Below are 19,617 nucleotides of genomic sequence, written 5' to 3' on the forward strand. Positions count from 1 at the left end.
CAAAAGCAGAAGGAGCCACCAAGCTATGCATCCTGTAGCACAAGGTTTATTCACTAGATATAGCAAGGCTTGATGGTCCACGAAAAAGGTAAAGGGTGTAGCCAATAGATAATGCCAGAACTTCTTCACAGCAAACACCATGGCCAAGCCCTCTCTTTCTATCATCGAGTAGTTCATTTCTGTCTCATTGGGTTGTCTACTAGCAAAGCTCACTGGATAGTCTAGGTTGTGTTCGCCAAGTTGGCACAACACTGCCCCCACAACAAATTTAGAAGCATCGATATGCACGTGGAAGATAATGGTATCCAAGGCTCGTAGAATTGGTGCTGTGATTAGAGCCTTCTTCAACTCTTCATATGCTTGTTGGCATGCTTCGGTCCATTCAAAGACAACCAGTAGCTTGTATAAAGGTCTGGCCATCAATGCGTAATTCAACACAAATCGCTGATAGTATCCCATATGGCCTAAGAAGCATTGGACTCCCTTATAGTTGATTGGGGGTGGAAGGTCAACAATAACCTTGACTTTCGAGAAGTCAGTGGCAATGCCGTTCTTCGACACCACGTAGCCTAGGATGTATCCATGCTTCACCCAAAACTGGAATTTTAAGGGGTTCAAGGAGAGACGATATAGGCGACACCGCTCAAAGATTGCTTGGAGTTTGTCTAAGTATTCCATCCAGGTCGTGTGAATGCAGAGGTCATCGAAAAAGACTTCCAACTCTTTGCGAAGCATGTCTTTAAATATGGTGCACATGAGGTGTTGGAAAGTGGTAGGGGCAATAGTCAACCCGAAAGGCATGACTACATAAGCAAAGATGCCCCACTCAGTGGCAAAAGTAGTCTTATGCCTGTCGGTAGGATGCACTTGCACCTGATTGTATCCTGAGAAGCCATCCAGAAAACTGTAGGCCTCCTTGCCCGCCACTCTTTCAAGCATGTGCTTGGTGTATGGCAATGGGTAATTGTTCCTCTTAGTAGCAGCATTCACCTTCTTGTAATTGACACACTCTGATTTTTCCGTTTTTCTTCATCACGATGACTATGGGTGATACCCAGTCCGTGTGCTCAATTTCGTAAATGAATCCCGCTCTCATTAGCTTATCAATCTCTTCCTTGACAGCATGAGCATGTTTTGGATTCATAGGGTATGGTTGTTGCTTCACCGGCATTGCGTCTGGTGTCATGGGTATATTATGAGTCACTACACTCGGATCTACCCATTTGAGCTCTTCCAAGGCCCAAGCAAATACGTCTATGTACTCTCGCAAGAGAGCGACAAGACTCGTTTCTTCTTCCTCAGTCAAGTCATCGGCAATGAAGACTAGTTAGGGTGTCTCCCCTTCCTAGGCTAGGTTCACCTCCTTAACCTTGGCTGGTCCCTCAATTGGTTTGCTCATTTGTCCTTGCCGTTTGGCACCCAAATGGATCACTACCCTATCTCCTTTCTTGAATTTCGTAAATCTTTTAGGGAGGTCCTGCGATTTTCATTGTTTGTTTGTTTGTGTGTCCCTGGATTGTTTTGCCCTTTCGTGCTTCAATTGTCTACGCCTCAGGTGGACGGGTAGGTCCCCCTTGTGGTGCGTGGGGCTAGGTACTTCTAGGTCACTATCTAAACTTACCTTCAACTTAGAATCAAACTCCCTGTCTTTGCTAGAAGAGGTGGTATCCCCTGGTGGTCACAGTTCAGATGGTGATTCTGTCCTAAGTTCTAACCAAGCGCAATCACAATCCATGAACATGACCCCTCGCTCTATCCTGAAGATACTCTTTTTTTGTGGCTTGGAGTCTGCCCATATTTGTTCTATTTCATGTCCCTCAGTGTCGTATTCTACGGTATCTATCTCACCCTCACTTTCGTCACTGAAGGATTGGCAGTCTTCATACTCGTTAGAGTCCTCTACGTCAGACTGCTCGTCGTCTCCTAGGGCTTGGTATATCTCTTGTCGTTGATTAGGGACTCGGGCCCAATTGTACATGAGGTTTAGGTCATGCACCCTAATCCATTGCCACTTGGATTCGTCTAAGAGATCCTGGAGTGGTTTGAAGTTTGCTGCTGGATTTTCAGCTAGCTTGTCCGTTAAGTGTTCCAAAATCTCATGGAGTTCTCTTTTTTTGTTTGGCACTTAGAAGGTGACAGGCTTAGGTCCACGAAGGGTTCTTGCCATCATGCAAACTGGTACAGAGGGTGTGCTATTAGACTTGCCCATCATCTTGATGGCTTGCTCATATGCCTCATGATCTGAGAATGGCAGGTCGATTGTAGCAAGGACATGTATCCAATCTTGCTCATCTTCTGGGCATGGGATATACTTGGTCAAGGGCCCATAAGACTTCTTGACTTGAGCGTTACCTTTGAGCATTGCGGAGATGGCATCCAAGTCGACGGGTGAGGTCTTCCAAGTGTCCATCTCTACCCTCACAACTTCCATTCTGTTGCCTAGGAAGATCAAGCCTAATCCCCAATCTTCGATAACTCTGGCATTGTGCATCCAGGGTCGGCCTAATAGGATATCATAGTCCACTCCCTTCATGACTATAAAGTCGACATAGAACTGAACACATGTAATTTTCACAGGCCAATTTTTAAGTACCCCAAATGGCTTCACTCTCATGCCGTTTGATAATGTGACATTAAACCAAGTGGTCTCGATAGGTGGGTTTTCCCAAGTTTGAAGTACTACATGGCTCAGCACACTAACCCCAGCTCTCGTGTCTACGATCCCCTTTCTCGTCGTGTTGCTTAGGGCTAGGACTGGTAATATTGCATGCATTTCGGTGCCTTCCCAAAAAGTATTAACGTGCAAGGATTTTGGCATAGAGTGCAGTGTTAGACTCGATATTTGTGTTTCTGCATCATGGTTGTACAATAGATCACCAGCTTGTTCTCGTGACCCCTCAACCCACTGCTTCAGGTCTTGCCATAGGGTGGGATGCTGCTTAAGCACGTCTTCAGGCTTAACATCATAGGGGTGGTCACTAGCGTGGTAAGGAGGTCGTTGACTGCTCATCTCTCTCCTAAACCGGATTGTCTTGGCTAATTTGCGGGCCTGTAGCATCAAGGGTTGGCCTAAGCGGTGCTGCTTGTGGTGCGGTCGCATCTCCTGACTTTGGTCAAGGGGGTGAGATTGGCGTGCTTATGCTGGGGAGATCATAGAGGGACGTTGAGTCCATCATAGAGGATGAGATTGGCATGCTTATGCTGAGGAGATCATAGAGGATGAGATCATCGATCTCATCCTCTATGATGGACTTAGCGTCCCTTAAGTGCTCTTGGGCCTCTTTCACCCAGTCCTTCACTTTCTCTATGGCCTCTAGTTGGCACTTCGGATGTGGATATTCCTCTACCTTGGCACTTCCCTTTTCGGCCGTTTTAGGGGCTGAAGTTTCTGCCTCTGCATCCGTGACCTTCTTTCCAATAGGCATAGTTGTAGCACTCTAAGTTTTCAGTGCAATCTTAGCTTCCGACCTCTTCTTTATCCGCCTGTGGCTCTTCTTCCTTGTCGAGGCTGCATCGAGGTTGCTAGGTCCTGGCAGTGATATGCTGGCCTGCTTCGTTTAGGCATAGGTCATGACCCACAATGGGATAGGTGTGGCCTCCCCATCGAGGTTCTTGACACCAAACAACCCCAATGGGATAGATGGTACATTGGCTGAACTTGAAGAAGGTTTTCGCTTTGGGCAATCAACGAAGAGATGGGTGATTCCACACTCAATGCAGCTTAGGTAAACTTTGTCTCTGTTTTGCTGCTCCCTCTTAGGGCAATGTGCTGGACATGACCTGGGTGACCACAAGTCCAACAGATGATTGGATCCCGCATCTGCCCTCCTAGGCCTCTACCTTGTCCTCTCCCTAACTCCATCACCGGTACTGGTCGATAGTCCATAAGGACTGCGTTGCCCTCGTCATCGTGAGAGACGTAAGGGTATACATAAGTCTCTTCCTCATTTGGCTCTTCCATGTAGTGGACTGGAGCGTCACTCGGTGGATGGGTCACGTAGGGACCAGGCGGTCTAGGTATGCCTGTAGGGTTTATGTCCATCCTAGAAACAATCGACTTAATGTCGTTAGGCGCAGAAAGGGCCAATGGGACTCCCCTTCCAAAGAGTGGCCGTGGCCTGTTCGCTAGGTAAGGCTGGCCGTATAGTTGCGAGTATGGAAGTATTCTCGACAATCTGCAATGCGCGACGTCATGACCGAACCTGCCATAGTTAGTGCAAGGTCTCGACCTAGGGTCTTAACACTCGTCTAGCAAGTGGTTTCTGCCACAGTACATGCATTGGATGTGTGGGCGCGTTGGTCATCTCAACATGTGTTGCAGCTTGGTTATCTCCATCTTGACATTAGCCAAGTCTTGGTTTGTCTCGGTGGCTTTCCCCTTATCTTGGGATGATGGGACTGATAGTTCACTAGAGGCTATCGCTCTCTCTGAACTTCATGAGTTGGTTTCTTTTGAGTTTGAGCTCTGGAGCTTCGCTCTTTCAGTCGATCATCAACTCTGATGGCTTCCTCAAAAACCCTAACTAGGACATCTTGCTGCAAGCTCGAGTTGCCTGCCAAAGCCTTATACAGTTCCTCGTTTCGAATTCTGGTGATGAATACAGTTGAAACTGCTCTTTTAGTCGGTCATTCGCCTGTAGGGATTCTCTTGAAGAGACTCCTCACGTGGGTTACGTAATCGCGAATGTCCTCCTTCTCTTTCTGCTTGACATTCATCAGTCGTACTAGCAGATTGTCAGAGTATCCAGGCTCGCAAATCTCTTGATGAAGAGATTCTTGAGGCCATTGAAGTTGGCTTGCTCTGTGGCATCTAAGCTTGTATACCAAGTCCTACCCTTGTCACCTAAGCAGAGCGTGAATGCTTGAGAGCACTGAGTCAGGTCCCTAAGGCCGTTGGCTTCGCAGACTTGCTCGAACTACTCTACAAAGCTGTATGGATCGTCGTGGGGTTGGTACTTGTCGAGCTGCTTTGCGATTATTGGGATTTTAGACTAGCTCTTAGAGACTTGGGTTGCTCCTAATCCTACCAGCAGTGATGTCGCCAATGCTGTGGCACTTTACTCTGCTGCGGTGTTGTTTAGCAGTTGCTTCATGAGAAGCTCGCTCAGTGTTAAGTCTCCTTCTAGGGCTCTCTCATGATCCGTTTGGTTTCTACCAACTAAGTTCAGCACCCATTGCACCTCATGCAACTCCATGCTTTGCCTTTGACTGCTAGCCTATTGGTCTCTACTGTATTCAACTATGCTTTGCAATGCCTTGTGGGCTAGCTTTCTCTCTTCTTCTAAGTGTGCGATTATAGCATCTACTGTCCTCCCGCAGTGCTCATAACGAGCGTGTGCATCATAGCTACTGACCAACTGCTGAATAGCCTCTAGGAAGATGCGTAAGTCAAGTTCCTCATTAGACCTGCAGTCTGAGCTTTCTTTTGCCATAGTCAAGTTCTCGTGCTCCACCAAGCTATCGATCAGGTTGAGTAGGTTTGTCAAATCCACTTCGTTGGCACCGCTTGCTTGGTCCTACTTTGCATGTTGATGGTTTGTCTACATCTTTGGGTCCTCTCCTATTGGTGGGTTTATCTAAGTGAGTTCCTTGAGTGGTTTATCTAAGTGAGTTCCTTGACTTATTAAATACAATCCTCAATTTATCTCCACTCAGTGTGTGTGTTCTTTTCAGTGCACTTGTGCTCAATCAGGCTTTCAGTTTTCCTTAAGTGTACTTCAAGTGCGGAAATTCAAGGTGAGTGCGGCAAACAATCTCTAAGTGTCTTATGCACTCTCCCTTCGTTCTAGGCCTGATAGGCTTTGTCGATCAATTCTGTGGCCGTCTTGACGGGGTTTAGGGTTTTTCTGTTACGTTGCCTTGCTAGTTTTTTGGTCCAATCAGGGTTTTATGGCTTAGCGGGTTGCCTCTAGGTCTCTAGGTCTTGCAATAGCCTACTCAATGTGTTAAGCGGTTGTGCCTTACGATTTTGTCTATTCCATGCGCCAGAATCAAGTTCTGAGTATTAGGAGGACTTGCGACAGTTTGCATTGCTGAGCTCTAGCTGGATTAAGTCAAATTTTTAAAAATTTGAGACAAATTCACATTCGACTCAACTGGTCCGAATTGCAGGGGCCGAGTGGGTGATTCGGATGGGCTGAGACACATGGGCCGAGGGCCAAATCACACTGGTCCAAGGGCCGAATCACATTGGTCCAAGGGCCGAATCAGGTCTTGGGCCGAGGGCTGAGTTGGTCAATGGGGCCAAGTGCCATCACTCGGACGGGTTTTCTTGGGCCGAGGGCCGAATTGTGTCTTGGGTCAAGGACCGAGTTGGTCAATGGGGCTGAGTGCCGTCACTCGGATGGGGTTGCTTGGACGGGGGCCAAGGGCCGGGCGGGCCGAGGGCCGATTAGGGTTTTCGAGCTGAGTCAGTTGAATGGCAAGGGTCAAGGGCTGATTCTAGGACTCGGCCCAGAAATGGCTGCTCGGACAGGCCGAACACGGCGCGATGAATGCAGTGCGACAACGATTTCGATCAAATCTCACGATTTAGACAATCACTCCAAGCACAAACTTCCAGATTGTAACTAGGGTGCCAAGGGAAGTGATTGGTATACCTGAGGTGAGTGGTAGGCTCTCCAATGACGAGATCGAATTGAATCTTTGTGGGGCTCTCTCTCTCTCTCTATCTCTCTCTCATTGCAATGGTTGCGAATGAGCTTTCCCTTGGTCTCTTGGCTCTTAAACCCCTTCTTGGGTAAGGTTTTGATGCTTCCAATCACTCACTTGCTGACATTATCCCAAGCAAGATTTTTGCCATTTTTTGCATGATTTATGCCTTCTTTTGCCCTGTTTTGCAATGGTAAACCCTACCCTTTCCCAATTCGATTTCCTAATCCTATCCTACGCTAAATGCAACAAGAATCGAACGCAACAAACTGAAATGATTTCTCCATGTTTTCCAATCATCAAACAAATAAACTAACCCAAAATACTTACTTGTTTTGAAGATCAAAACACCCAAACTTCCTATCTATCTGAAGCTCCATTTCAGGGATGAATCTCTTACTTCGATGCTCGATATGAGGCGTGCAAGTGCTCAAGCTTGAATCCATTGGTCTTGGCAACGGAGCCAAAAATGTAGAGGGAGCTCACGCTCAACCGCCAAGACCCACTGACCGCTTATTGCTTCAAGTATTTCAAGTAAGCTCTAATGGCTATCTCTCACCTAGCCGACGTGCCGTCGATCCTACGAGTGTATGAGGTTACCTTGATGCCGATATGAGTTGCCTCCTCTCTCGCACACACTGGTAGCTCCATGATCCTAGATGCTAGCTCAAGCATCCTCAAGCCTTCTCCATCTCCAAGCTCCATTCACCATAGCCGCACACGTGAGAAAAGAGAAGAGAAGAGAAGAGAAGAAGAAAAGAGGAGATGGTGAAGAGCTTCACCCTCTTGATCCCTCACTCTCACACACTCACTCTCTCACACTCCCTCTCTCAAGAGCACACACAAGCAAGGAGAAGAGAAGAAGAAGAGAACTCTTATTAGCCACACACCAAAGAATAAGCTTCCATTCACTTTTTGAACTTTATATACAAGCCCTAAAATCCCATGGGCACCCATCCCTTTTTTACATGACCGGCCGTTGTGGCAAGGTCCTTTCTCTATTTCCTCTTCTAGCCTTATGCCTCTAGTCTACACCTGTCTAATATTTTACAATTGGCACAGGAGGGAGCCTGGTGCTCTTTTACACGAGTTTTTGGAGTTTTTTAAGGCGCCTTTCATTTAAAATTACGCTTTTGGCCCCAGCTTAGCTTTAGAGGCCGCTTGCACGTCTTTGCTCTTTTTCCATCATTTTTTTGCTTTTTCATTCATTTTTTCATCTTCTTGAATCATTTCATTCAGAAAATTCTTACCACAATCACTTACCAACTCTATAGGGCAACCAAACCGAGTCATTATATTGGAGTAGAGAACTTGTGCTACACTTGTTGCTTTATTATCCCACAAAGCTTTGGCTTCAATCCACTTAGTGCAATAATTTGTACATACCAAAATATATTGATTTTTATTTTGATGTGCTGTTGGTTTAATAAGCACTTTAGAGGCATGATTGGATGATCCTGTATCTTATCTCTAGGTTGAGGTTGACCTTCTTGCATATAGGTGATGCACTCCTTCGCATATTGATGAGCACCTTTGAACAGCGTTGGCCACCATAAACCAACTTGAAGAATGTTCTTACATGTAATCTCATTGGAGAAATGACCTTGTGTCAGTCCCACATGTGCCTCATGTAGTAGAGTAGGCTATTCTTCAACAATCACACATTTTCTCAATACATTGTCAATGCCTCTCCTATAGAGCACTCCCATGATAGCCTAAAAGCGTTTGCTTTGCAATGCTAGCCTTCTATGGTGGTCTCTAGATAATTCTATAGACATTACTCTATCCAGTAGATAATTCAACATTTGATCATAAAAAGATTTGAATTGATATACATAAACATTGAATAACTCTCCATTAGGCAATTGATCATTTACCCCTTGTATAGAGTTTGTTGACTCAATCTTGCTCAAGAAATCAGCTCTAGCCATGGTCTTTGCCTAGTGTATGCACTATTTTAAAATTAGTAAGCATCCACCTTGCTAATCTTCCTATAAGCTGTGGTTTATTAATGAGGTACAATAAAGCTTGATGATCTCATGAAAAATTACTTGGTTCCCCAATAGATAATGTCTAAACAATGCAAATATCACTCCAAGAGCTTCTCTTCCAGGCATTGTATAATTCTTCTTAGCTATTGTAAGCCTTCTACTTGTGTAGTAGATAGGTCTAAACCAGCTCGCAACCATTTCTTGTGTCAGGACTGCACCCACTGCAATGTTAGATGCATCAATAAATACATGAAATGGAATGTTCCATTGTGGGGGTTGCAAAATCGGTGCCACTACAAGCATCTTCTTTAGTATACCAAAAGCTTTATCCTGATCATGGCTCCATACAAATTGAACTCCCTTCTTAGTTAGCAAAGTAAGTGGAGCATAGATATGAGCTAAATATCAAAGATACCTACTATGCCATTTCACTTGCTCCACAAAGCACATCACCTCTTGGATTATTGCAGGTACAATAGCTTTCTAAACTGACTAAATTTTCCTTGAGTCTATAGCCATACCTTCCTTGATATAATATGGCCCAAAAGAACCCCTCTTTTAGTAGAAAAAATTGATTTAAATGGGTTAAGAGACATCCCAAATCGACGGCATCTTTCAAAACATAGACTAAGATGTTGCAGGGTGATTTGCTTTCTTGCTAAACACACAAAAATAATCTATGAAAACTCTCATAAAAGTAGTGAGATATAGACCAAAAGTTTTATGTGCTACACCTTGAAACTCTAGTGGTCTGTTCTTTAATCCAAAATTAAACAGTACTTACAAATGCTCCTCATTTGGTTATAAAAGCAGTCTTATCCATATCATTTGGGTGTGTTTGAATTTGATTATGTCTAGAGAAACCATCTAGAAAAAAAATAGATATCATGACTTGCTACATCATCTAATAAGGAATCTATAAGAGGGAACAAATAAGTTATTGTTGATGCATTCAATTTTCTATAATCCACACAAACCCATATCTTGCCATTCTTTTTGGGTACTATTACAATAGGTGAAAACCAGGTCACTTCATTCACTAGCTTGATGAAGCAAACTCTAAGAAGTTTGTCAATCACTTCTTTCACCTGTTTAGCATAGTTTAGATTCATGCGGTATCTTTTCTGCATGATAGATTTAGTATTTGCCTTCAAAATTAATTTAGTGCTGACACATACTTAGATTAAATCCCTTCATTTAGTGTACTTCCAGGCAAAAATATCATGGAATTCTTTGCATAGATGAATAAAATGGTGCTTGAAGTCTTCCTCAATAAAATTACTCACTTTTATTAATTTCAAACTTGATTTAGCATCCAAATACACTTCTTGAACATGATCTTCAAGCACTCTTGCTAACTTGCTCATAGTGTATTCATATTTCAACTTAGCATCAATAGTGGCTTGCTGACTAGCTCTATCAAGAGCCTACACTATTTTTGATGAAGCATTTTTTGCTCTTTGAGAGTCTCCATATCAATTCCTTTACTTCCTTTAGGACAATCATTGCTTTCTCCATCTAATAGTGTTATGCTGCTGTATCAAGTCACTATTTTCTTGTATCAAGTCTCTGTTTGCCTACAACAATGAACTTATTGCATGCAATGGTAACCTCTGTGGCTACAGTGAGGCGGTAAACTCTCTGTCTGTAGCAATAAACTCTCTACTTGTAGTGGTAAAGTTGCTTCTTGCAATTATATTGTTATAAACACATTATATTCAGATACATTTTTTTCAACATCCACCTCAAAGACTGGTACAATGGTAGGATTAGCATGTAAAAAGAGTTCTTCTTTATCATCTTTAATATTTTGAACTTTGGCTTCAGTACTACTTGATTGACTATTGTAGATACTTTGCCCTCCTTACGACCATGAGGAATGATACTGTATGTGCATCCTAGTCTTGCTTTAACTTGGATAATCTAAACCATGGCCTTCCCAACAACATATTATATGAATATCCTAGACCATCCATGCAGAGGACAAAAAAGCTTACCTTAAACTTCAGTCCTGCAACTCAAATGATTTGATTCTTCAGGATCCTCAACAAAGGTTGAAGTTTCTGTTGGTTAGCCATTTTGACTTGAAACAGTGCTAGTATAAGTCCTTTTAATTTGTGTGAAAGATACAACTCTTCAGGTATGATGTTTACTATTGAGCCTCCATGTAATAATACATCATCAAATTTAATGCCCAAATATTCCACTTGTATGGTTGGCACTAATTTATCGCTGTATGGGGATAACAAGTTGACATTCTAATATCTCCTTACTGTCAATAGTGTAGTTTTTTCACACTTTTTCTTGATTCAACATAATCTTTGCTAGAGTTTCTCCTTGAATCTTGGAAAATCAAGTCAAGGATCAGTTCTAAAGTTAACTATAATGAAGATTTAGCTAATGTAATAAATAACTCATGGGAACCTTGAGATGGTTCATAATGGTCTAACCTTTGTTGTTGGCTACTTAACAATACTCTTGTCAGTGGCATATCATGTTGTTTTTTTGTATACAACGATTGACTCCCCTACATCTCATATGGTAGATCTACGGAGTTGAGTTGTTTTGATTCCTTTTTCTTTTGCAACTTTTGAATGTCCTTAGAGGCTATGTAGAGGTGATCAACTGCCAAGACCCATGGACCGCTTGTTGTTTCAAGCGTTCGAAGTCGAGCACTAATGGCTACCTCTCACATAGCCGATGCGCTATCTATCCTTGAGTGTAGTGAGCTTACCTCCATGCTTGATCAAGTTTCCTCCTCTCTCGAGCACTCTGGTAGGTCCACGATCCAAGTGCAAGCTTCAAGAAAGCTCCATCCTCAAGCTCCACGCTCCAAGCTTCATTGCTGCGAGCAAGAGAAGAGAAGAGAAGAGAAGAAGAGAAGAGAAGATGGAGAGCTTCTCCACCATGGTCCCTCACCCTTACATACTCATTCCCTCACACTCTCACTCTCCCTCTCTCAAGCACAAGCTCAAGCAAGAAAGAAGAAGAAGAAGAGCCACTTTTGGCCACACACAAGAATGAGCTTCTTATTTACTTTCAACTTTATATACAAAACCCTAAATCCCTTTTGGGCTGTCATCCATTTATCTCCTTTTTTACATAGCCTGCCGTGGCCTAAGCCCTTTATTCCATTGTATTCCCATCTTCCTAATTTCCTTCCTATTGCCCATCTACCTTTACAATTTCCACGGTCGACGCTCTTAAAATAAATCATGGTGCACCTTGTGCTCTTTTACAAGTTGCGTTTTTTCTTGTATGTCCTTCTCCTTGATTTAGGACTTTTCTGAACTCTTGTGTTTCTAGATTATTCTTGGCGTGCCTTCATCTTTCGTTTCACTTTTGCCTTGGCCTTGTCTTTTGCTTTAGATTTTCTGGATTTTCCACCTTGTTCGTCTGAGGGTTAACATTACCCCCCTCCTAGACGAGTGCCAGTCCCATGGCACTCACCGTAGTAGGTAGCAGGCTTTGGCATGCACTAAAGACATGGGTAAAAGGGACATCTGTGGTTTTCCTTAGAGGAGTTTTGGTGGTGGTGCGGATGAAGGTTATTGGGGGCACATTGTTGGCCTGGGTGGCTAGGGGTAGGGTTGTTGGAGTTGGAGATAGGCTATTCTTTATTGGGAATTGAATTGATGGTTGGCACATGTGTGGTTTTGTAGGGATTCTGCACATGACGATTCTTTGGTGGGCTTGCATAATAATAAAGGAAAAGAGTTTAGAGTTGAATGTTGATGAAGAGCTGATGGTACTTTATTTGGAGTCATCAATACCTGAAATTGAAAACCTCTCATATGGTCTCTCCCTAGGTGTTAGTGTTAGTCTTCTTATTGTGTGCACAAGACGTAGTTTGATTCGTTTGGGAGACAATTCGAACTCTAAGCAAGCTGAGAGTAATGTCTTGCACTTGAGGACCCAAACTGTGTGAGTGCCCATGCATACTTAGATATTACGTAGTTAGAAGACTGCTAGTCTGGTTCCTCGTAGCAATGTGTGGATGAAGCAAAGGTTCAATGGGGTGAAAAAAATTGTCGATGTTGAGGAGAAGTACACACGAAGGCTTCTTAATACATGATTTGTGAATTTGACAACACGATGTAGCATAATTGAGCTCATTGACACCTTAGCTTTTGGTAGCTTGTGGTACTTGTATTGTTCAAAGCGTACACGGTGTCGTGCTGCTGCGCATCCGAGTCGTATACACCTCCATTTCTTTTGTTGTACATTTGTGTTATTTTCTGCGTGTGATTCATTGTTTGTGTGATGCATTTCGATAATCCGCATCCAATGTATATATTCCCTTAGTGCATGTGTATGATTTTGTTTGGATGCATGATGTGTGTGTGTTAGAAAAATATGAAAAACTGATGCCAAAGGACATTATCAAGCTGATAATTTCAATGATGAACTCTCAGAAAAGTGCAGGGAATTGTGGAAACAAAGGAAGCTTTGTGGAAGCCGATCATCTAATGAAATAGAGTTGAAGAAAGTCTCTCAAAAGCTGCTTAAGCGAGTAAAGGAATCCTTCAATGGGGCTATTGACAGCACTAGTGAAGCACCGAGGGAGCATTTTGCCACCCAATCCTCAAGGCTGAAGTCGAAGTTTGTGCGTAGATCATCGTAAAGCTGACTGTTAACGGGGGGGGAGGGGGGGGGGGGGGGGCAATTCATGACTCCAAAAATACCCTACGTTAGTCCTTAAGGTCAAAATTAAAGTGGGTGCATAGATCTTCTATGGGTGTAAAGAAATGAGAGTTATTCTTGTCAAAGAGGAGTTTTTCTTTTCCGCTTAGCTAAAAGAAGAGAAAAGGGAATCTAATTGAGGGGATGCTGCTGGAAAAAGAGAGGAAGTCGTGGAAGAAGGAAAAACAAGGATTTGGGAGGGAAAATAGACACGAGTGTTAAAAAAAGAAAAGGATAGCTTTTGATTATTTTTTGGGGGAAAAAAAGCACCTGTGGAGGAAAGAACAGGAGGAGAGGAATCGATGCCTTAGGCGGCCATAGATGTTCCTCAGATGGAGAAAAATAGGCTTTAACTGTGGAAGATTGAGAGGGCGAGAACAGAAGGATGCTACGACAACTACTGAAAAGGACGGCAGCCGAATATGTTATGGGAGGAGATGCTGAAGACGTAAGAACAGCTGGAATTTTCTTCCTGAGGACTTGCATGGGACTGTCTGCTGCGACATCCTAACAGCGACAGAGAGGAGAAGAGGAGGATAACAAAGTTCAATTGAAGCTCGAAGTGGTCGGAAGAGAAGGGAAACGAGGCTGAAGATGACAACGCAGCTGCAACTACAAAGAAGAAGACCGAGAAAGGCGTCGTTGATTGTGTTAAAGTCTTCTTTAGCATCACGATCTTGTGATCATCCTGATGCTTGTGTTAAATCGACAGCGAGGAGACTGGAGTTGAAATTTTTGTGATAAAAGAAACGTCAGCACTCGCACTGCTGAAAAGCTTTATCTACCTTAAGGATTCGGCATAATTCTGTTTCGGACAGCCCAGAACTCTGCTCAGCAACCTCTTCTTCAATTCCAGAAGCTGATCGGTGATGCAAATAATGTCTTAACAGAGACTCTCATGCAAAAATTTGGCTGGTCAAGCTCTCCGTGTTAAAGAAATGAAGATGAAGAGAAGGTCGACACAGTTTTTCGTCCATGGCTCCGCTGTTGCGTCTGCGTCATCTCTCTGCACAGGCTCGGCATTCACATGATCTGATCTTAGATCCATTAGGCTGGAATATCGTGAGGCTTGCTTGATGAACCATAGCGCCTAGTCTTTCAAAGCCTGGCTCTGTTTGATTTTGTTTGCTTCTGACATGGTAGCATAGCAAGAAAGCATGTTGGCATAAGGCAGCTTTTCAATGTGGCTGCCATCGCTTTGTGATGTAATATGATCTCTCTCTTAGACATGCTTGAAGCATTTGCATTGCAATGCAGTTTGATGCTTTTGACGGTGCTTTAAGCTCCACAGTAGCTTCGCAGAACATGCTTTTCCCAAGGTGTTTGCATGTTTACTTATTTGCACTAAGGCAACAACTTGATCTTCAATTGGAATTACCGATTCACTTTATGACATTGAGTGGGATTACTGCCAGCTAATTGGTTCAATCAAGAGCAGTGTTTTTCATGGTTGGACCATGTTGGATAGATAATTTTTATGCCAGGGACAACTGGCTTTGTCTACTTGGTAGAGTGCTGGCTACTGGTCCTGGTTTATTTTGAAAATCTTAAAAAACATCACTGGACTGCTGTCATTTCTGGATGCGATTAAGAGCTTACTGCACTCACCAGAGGTTTCTTAAAGGTCTTGCCATAATTATGATAGAAGCTCACATGCACCATAGCTAAAGAGAAAATAAATCAGTCTTTTCTGAGACAAAAAGGAGGCACCTATCAAGTGTATGGTTGTGTGGTATCTGCAGAGCACATGGTGTAGCCAAATGATCCTGAACAAGGTTTTGATAAAGCAGAATACTATGCTCATTCTGACCATTATCATTCTGATTTTCATGTAACTCACTTGACAAGAAATATAGTGTATTTTGGCATCAACAATTCAATTTTCTTCTTGATAGTCTCTTCCATTGCTGTACCTTGAACCCTGTGTTCTGCAGCCCTTGCGTGAACTCTACGACATTTCTGGTGAACTCGACGTGAAAGTGCTGCGTCATTTTTTCAGCAAGATGGGAGACTCGCAAGAAGAGATGACAGATGATAATGTCATGAAGAACCTGTTTCAGTCATTTACCATGTATATGCAGCAGCAAGCTCACGCAAAACGTGACAGTGATGCTATGGATGCCTTGAAAGCTGTCCAACAGGAGATGAAGCAGTTTAATGGCCAGCAAGTGTCAACTTACCTGCATTTGTATGAAGAAAAGATGAAGTTTTTTGGGGTTTCTCAAGATGTTTGGAGCTGCTACTTCTTGCGGATTGTGGTGCGCGCTCTTGAAGGCCGAATTGCAGAAATTCAAGAAATACATGCAGGTTGGGCTGAATTTAAGAAGGCATTAAAAGATGAATATTTCCTGGAGGATACAGGTCTTATGAATCACAAAATTTTTTTAGCATGGGTTTCTATGCCTAATAAGGGACTTTCTGTTACCGCTCTTCTGCGAGAGTTTGAGAGCCGCTATGATCAGTTGGATGGGACTGAGCAGCAAGCTTTGGAGATGCAGAAAGTGGAGTTATTTTTACAAGCTGCTGATGCTGATTTATAGGAAAAGTTGGATGATCTTTTGGAAGATCAAGCTACTGATTCAGGTTTAAAGACCGAGTGGAGACATGTCATTGATGCTGTGAATGCTCTTGTTAAGAAGCAGTGCAGGAGAGTACGATTGCATCGTAATACAGGATCAGTTTATGAAAAATCCTTGGAGACTTCTTCTTCTACCCCTGCTGCAACTTCTTTGCCTAAGCCTACTCCTCCTACTGTGAATCCACCAGTTCCTGTTGCTCCAGTGCCCTTATCTGTAGATGACGTTATTAAAGGCTTGGCAGATTTGACGATTGAAGCAGTCAAAGCTGAAGTTGGTAAGTTAAAGGAGCAAATTATGTCAGTACCTGCTGTAGCACCTGCTCCAGCGACTGCTTTTCCAGCTGGTCAAAGAAAAGGGAGACGATGTATTTGATGCGATAGTACAGAGCACCAACACTGTAGAGATTGTGATGCTTTTCAGGAAGCACGTAAGAAGAATGTAGTGTTCTGGGGACAAGATGGGAAGATATGAAGATATGGCTGACAGAGACTGGCGCTCCTCTTGACATGAATTTCGGTAAGGGAGGCATGAAGAAGCTTGTTGATGATATGGCTGCACGATCAGCTTATGTGAGTGTTAGAGGAGATGCTTCAGCTTATGGAGTCCAGCTTGAGCAGAAATATGATGGAGACTCTGCTTTATGGTCCTCTGCCTTGGAGATAGCGAGAAGAGGGAAAGTTCAGGTATCTACTATGACTTCTGTGGGCTCCAGCATCCGAGGAGAAACATGATGGGATTCTCCTGTTGACAGGTATTCTATTTTTGCTTATATGGCTAAAACACAGGGTTTAGATGCCATGGTTGAGGAAAAGAGAAGAAGAGATGAGGAGGGTCCCAGCACCTCCAAAAAGACTAGAGGGGGTGACTTTGTTTCACCACCTATTACAGCTCCACCTATGTCAAGTTCTCCAGCTCAAACAGGTCCTGAACAACCTATGGGAGATAAGCAGATGAAAGAAAAGAGGCAACCAAGAAAGGAGCCAGGATTCAAGCTCTTGTCAGACCTTGATATGCAGACGGATATGAGTAAGATTTTTCATGAAAGAATTTTGAATAGTGAAGTTACTTTTACCGTTGGAGAAGCTCTTGGGATTGCTAGAAGAGAAATACAGGATCAAATGCAGGATCTTTTGCGGAGGAAACGACATGCGATGGAAGGACCTGCTTTACAGGGATTGTGGCATGGAGCTCTTGGGGAAGAGCATGATGATGCAGTGATGGTTGAGAATGCTTCTGTTAATCCGCAATTGGAGAAAATAGTTTAGCCTATGCAGTATGAAGATGATGATACCCCTATTCTCATTCCTCGCAGCCATTTTTCACGAAGTCATTGGGCTAGAGCAACCACTGAGATAGTGGTAAGGATTGGAGAGAAACAAATTCCATTGGTCGCTTAAGTTGATCATGGTTCTGAGATTAATCTTATTGCTCGATGTGTTTATGAGAGTGGCAAGTGGCCTATGGATGCAGAGCATGGTTGGCGCATGAGAGCCGCCAATAATACTTTTGGTGATATGTATGTTGCTTGTCCGAGTATCAGAATTTCTATTGGTAATGTTGAAGAGGATTATCATTGCTTTGTTCAGGATTCATGCTCTTATCCGATTATTCTTGGACAGCCTTTCATTACAGAAGCAAGAATGGAAATGAAAGTGATGGATGACAGGTCAGCTTATGCACGGATACGCAGTAAAGATGGTATGCGAGCTGTTCAGTTTATGACTATTGGGGTAAATCATCCGAGAAACAGGGACTCCTTGCGTGAGGCACCACTACCTGCAAAGGAGTTGGATTTTCATTAGGTACCGCTGTCTTGCGAGATGCCAGTGGTACGGAGCGGAGAAAAGAGGAGATCTCACCTCCTGGCAGCCAGTCTTTCTCCAATAATTTTGTTGGTTTTTCTTCAGATAGTTCAGTGAGTTATCAGAAAATTTCAGATTTGCCTAGAGCTGCCAGGCAGTACATTGGTCGTAAGGAGAAAGAGTTAAAGAATGCAGGTATTTTGCAAGCAGAAGAGCATGTAGATGGATTATATGAAGGGATGTCTTATGCAGATACATTGTTTGAGATGGGAGCAATGCTGAAAACTGATGTATGTAAGGGTTCAAAGATCATACCTGTGCAAACCTTGGATATGTTTCAGGAAATTTCTGGTTTTATGCTGAAAATAGAGTTAGAGGTTGAGAAAACTCAGCAAACTGAATTTATGGCTGATCTTGATCAGCTAACAGAATTGCAGAGGGCTGAATCCATTCAGCCAACAGAGTTGAATGCAGAAAAATTTCTGCATACAGAGTTTCAGGATGCACCTATGCAGTCCATAGAGCCGAGGGCTGAATCCATTCAGCCAACAGAGTTGAATGCAGAAAAATTTCTGCATACATAGTTTCAGGCTGCACCCATGCAGTCCATAGAGCGAAAGGCTGAAAATTTTCAGCCAACACAGTTGAAAGTTGCTGAAAATTTGCAGAAATTGCAGCAAAGAAAAGAGGGCTTGAATGATGCCAAGGTTGACACAAAATATAAAACAGTTGATAAGAAGGTTAAGCCGGTTGCAGGCCCACTTCCTCCTGATAGTGATGAGCAGATTGAAAAAGCTATGAAGCAGCCTATGTTGAGAGATCCTGCAAATATTGGACATAAGTTTACAGCTGAAACTCTTGCAAAATTGAAGATTGGAAATGATGAATTTTTGCTTCCAGTGGAAAAAGAATGTTTTAGAGAGATGCTTGGACACCATGGTAAGGCATTTGCTTTCTTTCCACATGAAATTGGCTGCATTAGTCCCGAATTGGTTGCACCCATGGTCATCTTCACTGTTCCTCATGTACCATGGAATATACGTCCTATACCTGTGCCTAAAGCACACTTGCCAAAGCTGATAGAGTTGCTGAATGAAAAGATTAAGATGGGAATTTTGGAACCCTCTTCTGCACCCTATTCTAACAGGTGGTTTACTGTACCAAAGAAGAATCGTACTTTGAGATTTATTTAGGATATGCAGCCCGTGAATAAAGTGACAATCAGGAATGTGGGAACAGGTCCAGTTGTGGATGAATTTGCTGAGGCTTTTGCAGGACGAGCCATCTATTCTCTAGGTGACTTGTATTCAGGTTATGATCAGTTTCAGCTTGCCTTGGAAAGCAGGGATATTACTACTTATGCGGACACCTATTGGTCTTGTGAGGATGTGTACCTTGCCTCAAGGTGCCACAAACTCAGTTACTCATATGATGAATGCTATGCATAGAGTTCTACGAGACTATATTCCGCAGTATACCATGCCTTTTCTAGATGATGTGCCTATTAAGGGTTGTGCAGAAGAAGAAAAGAATGAAAGTCTTGATTTTCGTGGATGTAGACAGTTTGTGGCTGACCACTTGGTTGCTTCTGAGCAAATATTGACACGATTAGAGGAGGTAAATTTGACACTTTCAGGGCTGAAATCTATCTTTGGTGTTAATGAAGTCATCATAGTTGGGCATATGGTTGGATATTATGGCAGGAAGCCTTCTCTTGCAAAGGTGGATGCCATAAACAGGATTGCAGAGTATTGCTCGACTACTTCAGAGGTGCGGAGATTTGTGGGAGCTTGTGTATTTTACATGATTTGGATTCCTCATTTTGCTCATATAGCAGATGTTATTTATCAGCTGCTTCGAAAAGGGCAGAAATTTCATTGGGATGAGAAGCATTCAAAAGCCATGCGTAAG

This window comes from Lygodium microphyllum, chromosome 6 (genome assembly GCF_053477565.2).
Source record: "Lygodium microphyllum isolate KBCC chromosome 6, Lygodium_microphyllum_v1.1.10, whole genome shotgun sequence".
NCBI classification, from domain to species: Eukaryota; Viridiplantae; Streptophyta; class Polypodiopsida; order Schizaeales; family Lygodiaceae; genus Lygodium; species Lygodium microphyllum.